This window comes from Abrus precatorius, unplaced genomic scaffold, assembly GCF_003935025.1.
Source record: "Abrus precatorius isolate BTA unplaced genomic scaffold, Abrus_2018 Scaffold8, whole genome shotgun sequence".
NCBI classification, from domain to species: domain Eukaryota; kingdom Viridiplantae; phylum Streptophyta; class Magnoliopsida; order Fabales; family Fabaceae; genus Abrus; species Abrus precatorius.
The window spans coordinates 39178275-39190359 of record NW_020874428.1 but is presented as its reverse complement, the minus strand read 5'-3'; the positions used below and the strand labels follow the sequence as shown (position 1 = coordinate 39190359).

Below are 12085 nucleotides of genomic sequence, written 5' to 3'. Positions count from 1 at the left end.
CTACAAAATGCTCCAAAAGTGGTAAAAGAATCTAAGGAAAAATGAATCCCCGTACCCTAATTCCTAAAAGTCTATATATACTAAGTCTGACATGGCCCCATAGTGATCACTTTGTAAAACAAGAGAGTAAACACGCGCAGCAACTTTAGCTTTTTCCCTTTTTGGAGTGATTACTCTCATTTCTGAGAGTAAACACGCATATGGCACTTCCTTCTAGGCGTCTCTGGAGTGATTACTCCCATTTCTGAGAGTGTTTACGCGCAGGACACTTGGGGTCTGGGGCTTCTAGAGTGATCACTCTGATATCTAAAAGTGGTTACTCTGGCCTATCCCTTGAAACCAGCTCCCTGGAGTGATTACTCTGGTATCTGATAGTAGTTACTCTGAGTTCATATTTTTTTCAAAGAGCCAAAAATTCATGAAATTTGTCTAGAATTTCCTGCACAATTATTCAAATGATCAAAATTGCAAAATATATTCACAAAAATTAATGGAAATAAGACAAAAATTAAGAAAGCTATTGTTTTCTACCTAAATAAGATTTTAATGTCATTTACAGCCTCTAAATCTATTTTTTTCTATTAAAACTTTATAAAAATCAAACAAAATATCTATAAAGTGTGGATTCATCAGGTTTTCAAACCCTATTAAAAGGAGATCTTAGGCATCGTAAAAGAGACCAGTTTTTACATCTAGTCTTTGGCTTTCGGATACTTCTCATCTCGTCTCTCTTGTACGGGATCCTTGGCACATGCTTGGCGAGACTTGGAGCTTCAAGCGATCGTACTTGAAGACCGGGAACACATCTCATACTCTAGTTTGCTATTTCTTTTGATTATGACTTTATTTATGATTGTTTTAGTTCTTTTCTTTAACATGAGTAACTAAGTCCATAGCTAGGGCTATGGGAACTATTGTTCATGAATTTATGGGATTTTGATATTTGAATCTAAATTTGATTTCCGTTTTGTGATTAGATTTTATCCTATTGCGCTTTTCTCTCAATCCTAATTAATTATACCATCAGGCGACCGTACCTCGATTAATTAATAGATCTATAAGGTAAAACGAGACAAAGGATTAGGTAGACCAAACTAATCTTTCTCTTATAATCGTTATTACATTAACAAGTTCGTAGGCTCCTTAAGCTTTCTTAAATCAATGTCTTGCATAAGCATTGAGGATGTTAATTTAGAGAAAAGAATATTAATATTACATGACCACTGGGTATTAATAGTATTCGTATGAATGATTGGTAATCACAAGGAAATCGGATTTAGAGTTAAACAAAAAAATAACATAAAGGATTGAATGAGAAAACCCATATGCCCTATGTTCCTCTCTGATAAATTTAACTAAGATGTGCATTGTATTCCTTGCTCTTAGTTTATAGTTAATTTTATAAATTCTTGTTTTAATTAATCTCATATCTTTGAAACTTAAACAATTGAATTAGGAAATTCTTAGTAATTAGAAAACAATCCTTGTAGGACAATATTTCGGGAACTTAATTTAAGAACCCTTTATTACTTCTTGATGGGTACACTTGCCCTCCGAACAAGTTTTTGGCGTCGTTGCCGTGGATTGCTTTTTCAATATTAAGAAAGTCTCAAATTTAATTGATTTGAGCAATTTATGGTTTATTTGTTTATTGTTTTGTTTATATTATAATTTTTTTTTATTTTTTTTTAATTTTTTTTATTATTTCATAATTTGTTTTAATGTGTGCTCACTCGTTCTAAGTGCTCTATAACTTGTTTATTTGATCCAGAGATTGAGAGAACAGCGCGTAAACAAAGAAAGGAAGAGAGAAAGCAAAGAATGACAGAGGGAAGGAGATCAATTCAAGATTATATGACACCCACTGCCAGAGGCACTCCAGGAAGCATCGCGACCCCTAATGTGGAGGCCAACAATTTTGAACTTAAACCAACACTTATAACCATGGTCCAGAACTCCATACAGTTTGGGGGCATGCCTAACAAAGACCCCAATCTGCATCTGACAAAGTTTCTCTGATTGACGGACACCATAAAGTACAATGGAGTCTCCAACGATGCTATTCGACTCTGACTTTTCTCCTTCTCAGTATCTAAAAGGGTGAATGCATGGTTTTCCTCACTCCCAGCCAATTCCATCAGAACTTGGAGGATCTTACTCAACAATTCTTGAGAAAATACTTTCCTCCGTCAAGGTCCTCTAAGCTTATGACAGAGATATGTTGCTTCCAACAACATTAAGCAGAATCCTTATTCGAGGCATGGGAGCGATTTGGAGAGCTTTTGAGAAGATGTCATCATCATGATTTTTCGATGTGGAGACAGGTGCAAATCTTTTACTGTGGCCTGTCAATCACTACCAGGGCTACAATTGATGCCGCAACAGGAGGGTCCCTCGTAAGAAGCACACAAACTAATAGATTAGATGACATCTTCTAGCTTTCAGTGGCACACCATTGACTCTTACAACATCAAGAGGAAAGAGACCGCTCTGGTCTACCAAGCAGAGAGCAACAGCCCACTAATGAACCAAATGGCAGCCCTTGCAAAGCAACTAGAATCTTTAATGAAGGCTCAAGACCAACCTGTAAGAGCTCCTGCAAGCCCAGAATTTAAGCAAGAGGAGGAAAATTTTATGGGCAATCACAGTTCGAGGTAGAGGAGTAATCCTTCTAACTCTTGGGGGAATGGCTTTGGAAGTCAAAATTCAAGTGTTTATCGCCCTCCTCATGTGCAAAATCAAGGAGCAAGACTTGAAGGAAAAGAAACTCCTAGATCTCAGTTTAACTTTCAAGAACAGATGATGCAATATATGCATTACTCAGACAAGAGGATGACAGAGCTTGAATCCAAGTTGAACCAACATATTGAAAAAACTGATAAGAGGTTAGCAAAGGTCAAATCTGAAATACAAGCCAACTCCTCTAAGATGAGTGCACAATTGGAGCAAATTATGATTCTTGAGTCCAAGAGTGATGGGAACACTGTCATCTCAGCCTGAACCTAACTTAAGGGAGCAATGCAATGCCATCACTCTTAGAAGTGGGAAGAAATTACAAGAATCGCATAACAGAGGCACATGCACGTCTATGCTTGTTGAGAAGCATGCCCATGCTGATTCTACATGCACACCCGTGCTTACTGATGAGTACGCCCTGCTACAACAGAAGCACGACCGTGCTTATACAGGCACGCCCATGACAGCAATCAAAGCACGACTGTGTATCAATATGAGCAAGACCGTGCTTCAAGCGAAGAGCCTGAAAAAGAAAAGAAGGAAGAGCCTCTTATTCAACCAAGGCCCTATGAGCCTAAGATACTTTTCCCACAGCGGCTGCAAGGTCACTCTCCTTATGATGAAGAGTTCCATAATTTCTTAGAGTTATTGGGCAAAGTACACATCAATATGCCTTTCATTGATACTATCTCCAAAATGCCCAAATATGCTAAATTTTTAAAGGAGATTTTGACCAATAAAAGAAAGTTGAGAGCACATGAAACTGTGAAGCTCACCCAAGAGTGCTTAGCTATAGTTCTTAAAAAGCTTCCACCTAAGCTTAAGGACTCAGGGAGTTTTACTATTCCTTGCACAATTCGAAAAACTCATATTGATAAGGTTTTATGTATTTAGGAGCAAGTATTAATCTTATGCCTTATTCTGTTTTCAGAAAGCTTGGAATGCATAAACCTAAGTCGACCTCCATGTCACTTCAGCTGGCAGATAGGTCGATGACATAGCCCAAAGGCATAATGGAGGATGTACTTGTAAAAGTTGGGGAGTTTATATTTTCTACTAACTTTGTGGTACTTGACATGGAGGAAGATGATGATGTCTCCATCATACTAGGGAGACCGTTCTTGGCCACTGTTAGGGCCATCATAGACGTATAAGAAGAGAAGCTCACACTGAGGCTAGATGATGAGGAAGTTGTATTTCAAGTTTTCAATTCTTTCAAGTACCCTTCTAGCCAAGAGTCTTGTCACTTTGTGAGCATTGTAGATATTGCTTCTCCTCCTCCAATTTATGTGAAGCATGGAACCACAAGAAGAAGGCCAAGGAGGAAGCAATATAAGAAAAAGAAAAGATAAAAGCATAAACCATCCATTAATAAGCCTCCTAATTCGAAGCTTAAATTTTCTTCTCTTTATTCTAATCCTCATCTTATGAATAATTTTTCTGATGTAATAGGTGTTGGGGAGGCAAAGTTGTTGGGGAGACAATTGCATATCAAGGGAGTCATCTCTGAGACTCATACCTTCTTCCCCCCATGATTTAACAGGAACATCAAGCTCGTGACGTTAAATAAGCGCTCCCAGGAGGCAACATGTGTCTTTTATTTTATTTAAATTTTATTTCTTTTTTGTTTATTTTAATTTTGCTATTGTTATTTTATTTTTAGAATAAAGAATAAGCATATTGAAAGATTGCAAGAACAGAGTTGATTGTTCGTGCACACACTTTTGAGCTCTGATCTGAAAGTATGCCCGTGCTCATCCCATACACGGTCGTACATTCAGTCGCAGTTGTGAGAGAAGCTTTACATCATAAGCATGGGCATGCTCAAGATTTCAGTATGGCCGTGCTCCCTCACCCGAAGCTGTCGTGCCAAGAATTATCAGGGAACTTCTTTCCTTTTATTCAATTTCCCTCTTTGCATGCTTTTAATTTAATTGCTTTCAAATATTGAGGACAATGTTTCACTTTAAGTATAGGGGAATAGTTCCTAATTATATAATTATTATTGCATGTTCTTGAGTAAAGTGTCTATGCTATTTTTTTATTTATAATTTAAAACTTTTTCCCTCATGGAACCTAATTTTTCCAGATAGAAGAGCATGTTGAGTGATTATTATTGGCATTATACTTTCATTTGAAAACTAATAATTAGCTAAGTTCCTTACTTTTATGCTCTACATTAAACTTTAACCCACAGATGTGAGTTTTGAGCCTTAAAGAGGATTCTTATCTTAATCTAATTAATTGTACCATTTTCCTCATTGTTTTGTGTGATTATCTCCTTAGGATTTGCGCTCTAGAACTTGACTTGGAACCGACTTAATACTTCTTTTTTTAATTGCATGTTTTAATGTGATTGAGGCATAATAGGATTTTTTATTCATGGCCATCAACATGTTTGAGATACAACTAGTTGCCCACTTTGAGCTCTATTAATTTTCTTGGTCCCTTACATTAAATTTATAAAATATTTTGATGACCTTGAGTTTATGAATGGAGCAATTGAGTTGTTGAATTGCTTGATAAATTCTCTTCTATATCTCTCATGTGCAAAAAGAAAGAAAGAAAATATGAAAAAGAAAATGAAAAAAAGAAAAGAAAAGAAAAGAAAAAGGGTTATATATGATTGAAAGGAGAGAATAGTAAAGATATTGTTCACATACAAAAATATAAAAATTACTCCAAGAGCTTTATTTGTAAACTTAGGGGATGTTTATAATTTTTATAATTTATTACTCCTTTGTATATTCCTTTTCTTTCATTTATCTCACCTCAATTATTATAACCCCTTGGCCACATTATAACTTGAAAATACCTCATGATTTTTACTTGCATTTAATTTATTTAGTGGAGAGTCAGTTTATAATCAAGCTTATGGTAGTACACTTTTCTTTAGGAGAACTGAGTGATATCTTACTTTGACCCTTAGTGAGAAAGAAAAGTAGAGTACCTCAGTTTGATATTTGAGTAAAAAGTATGAAAATATAATATTCTAATTGGGAATCCTTTTGATTGCTTATGCTAAATGATATTACTCTTGTTGCTCCCCTTATCCCCTTCATCTCAGGTTCCTTGTCTTGTATTATGTTTCAAGTTATTATGTTATTATCTTAACCAGCACTTTGCTTAAGGACAAGCAAACAGATAAGTATAGGGGAGTTGATAAGCCTATAATTATGCCTTCTTTTGCAGCCCATATATTCATATTTGACCTTTATTTTATTTGGGTTTTACACTAATTTATTTATTAATTATGCAGTTTGGTATAAAGATGCCGCAAGTATACTTTGGGTGTGTTTTGGGCCTAAATTGATAGAAAATTAGAGCTTTGGGTATTAATAGTTAAATAGAAAAATAACATAAAGGATGAATGAGAAAACTCATATGCCCTAGGTTCCTCTTCGATAAGTTTAACCAAGAAATGCATTGTATTTCTTGCTCTTAGTATATAGTTAATTTTATAAATTCTTGTTTTAATTAATCTCATATCTTTGAAGCTTAAACAATTGAATTAAGAAATTCTTAGTAATTAGAAAATAATCCTTGTGGAACGATATTTTGAGAATTTAATTTAAGAACCCTTTATTACTTCTCGATTGGTACACTTGCCCTCTGAACAACTAATCAAATAGTCCACGTTCACATGAACAAAATACTGGTAAGTAGAGGAAAAAAAAAGGAATAAATTAGTAGGATGATTCACTATTAATAAAGAGAAAGAAAAATAGAGAATGAATTAACTGTGAGAAAGATACCTATGGATGTGAAAGAAACCAACTTTGTTAGTGTAGTCAAGACGAAAAAAACTTATAGTAAAAAAGACCAACTTTGCTAGCGTAGATAAGATGAAGAAATTCATTTATAAATTACAAATTGCTAGGCATTTTAAAATTGCAAATTATGAAAAAAATATTTAGAAAGTAGTTCTTTATTAACTTCTATCCAAAATTAGAGAGCGGTTCTTTATTACTACTTTTCAAGAATAACTTTAAAGAACAGTTAACAAAGAATCGCTCTTAGTATATATTAGAGAAATATTCTCTAAGAATCACTCTTAAAAGTATACATTAGAGAGCAGTTATAATGAATTCTACTAACAGCTATCTAAATTAGCACACCAAAAGTTCGTTTCTGACATAGTGTATATAGTATCTTCATGTGGTTGCTTTTAAATTACAATAACTCATTATATTTGAAGAGAGATTAATATTATAAAATTATATTTTAATTATTGAGTGTTTGAATTTTCAAAATCAAGAGATTTTCAATGCCTAAAATTATGAAGCTTTTTAATTATAATCCACTAAAAATTAAAAAATGTTATATTATAGTGAAAGAACTATAATAATTGTTAGAAATTGTGTGATGATTTGATTCAATTGTTTCATTTATAATGCTAGTAGTATGACTTGTCTGGTATTTCATTTTCAAGCAATGTTATCTAAACTACCAGAAAGATTTTATGTACAAAGCTAAAATTTATTGAAGGTTGTAACCTTAATTTTTATTAAATAATTGTATAATAAACTTAAAAGATAATTCATATTTGTTTTGAAATTTTATTATGTAATTAATGATAAAAGTATACATTAATATCTCCTTACACCTCAAATTACAATAACTCATTATATTTGGAGAAGAATAAATTTTGTGAAATTCTAGTTTAAGCATTGGGTGTTTGAAATTTTAAGAGATTTTTAAAATGCCTAAAAATAATGAAGCTTTTAATTATTGTTTATGGTAAAAATTTATCATTTTGCGATAAATTTTAACTTAAGTAATTTACTCTAATAATTAAAAAAAACTCTTAAGACAAGATGAACTAAATATACTTACTTCCACCAAGGGACTGAAGACGCTACTAGTCATCATCCCCAAGTCATCCCTCTATCTCTGCTATCTCTTCTTGGGATAAGTCTTCGTCTTCATCAAAGTCACCCTCATCAGCTACCAGTTTAAGGCCTGTAATACGCTCGGTGGTACAATGGCTTGGTCGCCCATGCTGATCATGGCCCAGAAAAAGTACACATAACTCCATGCATTTGGTGACCTGGTCAAACCTCTGTATATAACTATACACACGGTGTGGTGGATTCTACCACTGCCAGGATAATCTAAGAATATATTATATCCTATAGTCATCTCTAAGGTAAATATAATATTAGAACCATCATTACTACATACAATAAAAATACAATGGCATATCCGCTGCCACTCCCTAGCTACATGGTCTATTCTACTAGTGGTAAGTAACTCAGACAAACTAACAAGTCCCTTGGGTCCATCATCTTTATTTTCTAAAAGGTTATGTAAGGATGAGTCTTTGTTCTCATTACCAAATATGAATTCACATTTAAGTTAAACAATACAAGTAAGGATAATACTTTAATCGATCACACCATACAATCATATCCATATTCATACAAAAATTATCAATTATTCAATTGATCATGTTTCCTTTCTATTAATTCTTGGAGTTCTCATTTCACACTTTTACTGCCACTGGGATCCTTTGAGATCTTCCTTAACATAGATAGTTGTTGGATAGCCGTAGCGACAAGGATACGTGTGCCAATTTGGCCCCTTTTAGCAAAAGCATGGTTAGGAATTTAGGTCGAGAAATGAGTGTGAAGCATGTGGTGCTCTTGCTCTTTGTTGTTATGCGTTATTCAAAAAAAGCATCCACCACCCTTATTTCTTCAAAATTTGCCAAATTACCTCCATCTTGTACACTTCCAATATATCTCTGAACTATCCACACTCGTCCTTATCATTTTACTTTCTCATTCCATTTCTCTTTTCATATTTCTCATCTCATTTCCATGTTTTTCATTATGACTCTACTCCTCTCATTAGTCATTATATCCTAAACTTATTATCTTTATACTAACATATTATTCATCATTTTCTCTTTCTAATTTATTCAAGTTAATCTCATAAATACATTGATTTCCAATACAAATGCCATTTCAATTCATCAAGGACAAGAAAACTCATGTTATCAGCAAAATCATTTAGACATATTCACAAACAAGGACATATAGCCACATCCATACAAGTACAACAAATCATGTTTTCAGTAACAAAATAGAGCCCTTCTTATCTCAATGGACAAGTTTAATGAAGAAGTTAGTAGAAAGGGTGGTTCAATAAGCTAAGATCTTCTTACACCTTATAGAGAATAGTACTCTTTAAGAAGAGAGAAAACAGAGAAAATAGAGGTGAAAATAAAGAATTAAGTTTTGAGATACTCACTAACGATTCTATAGAGTTGAGGTTCGAGCTCGGATTCCGAGTAACTTTTGAGTTTTGTAGGCTTTTCTCTGGAGGAGGGAAGAGAGAGATCAGAGAAAAAGAGTTAGGAAGTGTTTCTTGGATTGTAATGCAAGTCCCAGATATGAAATCCCTTAAATATCCCATGAATCTTGCGCACTCTCGCTGGAGCAAGGGAATTCTCATATGAGTGAGCCCTTTCTTGTCTGGGCAAGAAAACTAGCTAGTGGTTTATCAAGTTTTTTCTACAATTCTCACTTGAGCGAGAGTCATTCTTGCCTGAGCGAGAAAACATCCAGAGAGTTGGATGTTTTACCTATGAGTCCTCGCCTAAGTGACTTATTTTGCCTAAACGAGATCTCTGCTCGCCTGATAGAGATCACTCTCGCCTAGCTAGTGATTTACCAATTTTTTTCTACAATTCTCACTTGAGCGAGAGTCATTCTTGCCTGAGCGAGAAGACATCCAGAGAGTTGGATGTTTTACCTATGAGTCCTCGCCTAAGCGACTTATTTTACCTAGGCGAGATCTTTGCTCGCCTAATAGAGATCACTCTCGCCTAGGCGAGGTGACAGTTAGGTTGGGTTTATATCACTCTTGTCTGAGCAAGAATGCCCTGAAATCTTGTGGTTCTGGGCTCAGTTTTGCTTGAGCGAGATTCCCTGCACCAAATTTCTACTAAAACACTCATAACTCTTTCCCAAACACATTCTAACACTATTTAATATCAAACAATTCACCAATTAATCAAATAATAAAAAAAGGTGTTACAATTAGCAGTGGAGATTTATAATCAATCATTAAGTATTTTGTGTGTGTGAAAACATAGGGATATAGTAGAGGATTTGTAAAACCTTCATTCTTGGAAAAATAGAGTTTTTGGTGTAGGGTTTCTCACTTATGCGAGATTGGTTCGTGCTAATTTGAGCATTCTAGAGTGATCTCGCTCAAACGAGATATGATATGACATCCCTAATTGTCTTCTTGCCTAGGCGAGAAGTGACCTCACTTAGGCGAGAGGAGCTCACTCAAGTGAGGGGAGCTCCCTGGACCCATTCTCGCTCAAGCGAGAATAACAGAAATTTGTATAGTTTCACTATTTGGTTTTCTTGCCCAAGTGAGAGCAAGGCTCGCTCAAGCGAGAATGCGTGGACTTGGAGGAGTTTCTAAGGGACCTCAGTGCAGAAAATATTCATTTCTCACCAAACAGCCTTTCCCTTTCATTTTCTCTTTGTTCTCTCTCCTTCTCCCTTTAGAGAAAACCTTCTTGAAGTTGAACTTCTTTATGATCCAAGTGAGAATATCTATTTAGTGCAGATCTAGGAAATCTTAGGGCCTTGAGCTTTGTCTCTCTCTTTGGTAGTCACGAGGATTTAGATCTAAGGAAACTCATTCCAAGTAAAGGGAGCTTACCTAAGCTGACCTTATTTATTCACTTGATGTTGATATATTAATACATACTTTTGTTTTAGCTGAGAATGAGTTGATGTATGAACAAACTTTAGGGTAGAACCTAAAGTATGTGTGGTTGAGTGGATTTTCTATTAATTGGTGGATGATATAAAGCTGGTTGTATGTGGAAGAAATATTTGAAATGTTGAAATTAGTTAATGAATGTTGATATTTTATGGCTGTGATAAAAGTTTGAAATGTTGAGACTGAATGAAAATATATGGTTGTGTTGCTGAGACTGAATGAAAATATATATGGTTGTGCTGCTAAGACTAAATGAAAATATATATGGTTGTACGGTTGAGACTGAATGAAATTATATATATGGTTGTGCTGAATTATGTTGACTTGCATCATTATAAAGCCGAGTTACATGTTTAGGTGTTAGTGTAATGCCTCGAATTTTGTAATATTGATTATTGATATATATGTATGTGTAAATGTGAATGAATATTGAAATTTGCACTTGAGTGCGTGATGACTGATTGAACGATGATATGTATGAATAGGGATATATATATATATATATATATATGTGTGTGTGTGTGTGTGTGTGTGTGTGTGTGTGTGGCTAGATTTGGAAAATAGGCTGAGTGCCTGGTGCAGGGTGCTCTCACTGTAGCGAGAGTATCGCGACCAGAAAGGATTTAAAGGGGGTTAGGGTTCGAGAAAGGTTATTTCTCACCTTTCTTTTAAAATTCCTTCGATTCTTTTGACCCAAAACCCTATTCCATCGATTAAATTGCCTCCAAGGCTATTTGGGAGCTTGATTGAAGGTTGGATTCGTGTTGAGAACCCTTGGAGGTGAGTTTTAATGGTTAGGGTTTTTGTTTTTCATCCCCTTTCTCTGTTTCTCAGTTTCCTTGGATTCTCATGGAGTTCTTCAATGTATTTAGGCCAAAATTCGTGCGGGGAGCACTTCCGTGGTTGAATTTGAGTGTGCGTCTTCAATTCAAGGTAAGGGGGGACTCTACCTTATCTCATTTGTGTGAGATTCTATTTAGTTGCTATGTTTTTGTAATGTGATTAAGATAGAGAGTAAGAATGAGTGTGTTGATGGAAATCATTGTGTGTTTGACCATAATGTGAGTTGGTGTGACTGGATTAATATACCCTTGATTGAAATGTGTGTGATTGTATCATTGATTGATGATTGAATAATGTGGATTATATATTAAGTGTCATGTAATAGAATGAGGGCATATATGCCGAGTATTGTGAATGAGTATGGGCACTTGTGCCGTATATTTGAATGAATAATTGTGAACAAGTGTGGGCCTAGGGCCGTGTAATATGAATGAATATAGACTGTGTCGTGTACCGTAGAACGAATGAGGGCCTAGTGTCATGTATTATGCATGATTGTGGGTTTTATGCCGTATACTGAGAATGAATATTGCAATATATGTGAATGTGGCATGATTAACGTCGGTGTAACTTGCTGTGAATAGTTCAGCGATACACTGGGGGTGTGGAAGATGAGGACGGTAGAAATACCTTGGGGAAGAGAGAGTGGTGGTGACACCGACTGAGGGAGCGGATGCACCACGGGCCACACACTTTCTTCCTGACTAGACATCTGACCACTACCTTTGCTGAGCGATCCATGACTGCCTACGTGGTA

General features: G+C 35.2%; 1 non-coding gene across 1 annotated transcript; it reads right to left on the bottom strand.

The window, feature by feature from the left end:
- Positions 1–2201: 2201 nt before the first annotated feature.
- On the bottom strand, positions 2202–2308 carry LOC113848618. The gene has a single exon (XR_003501882.1). It is a non-coding gene; the product is annotated as a small nucleolar RNA R71 (small nucleolar RNA).
- Between the last annotated feature and the right edge of the window lie 9777 nt (positions 2309–12085).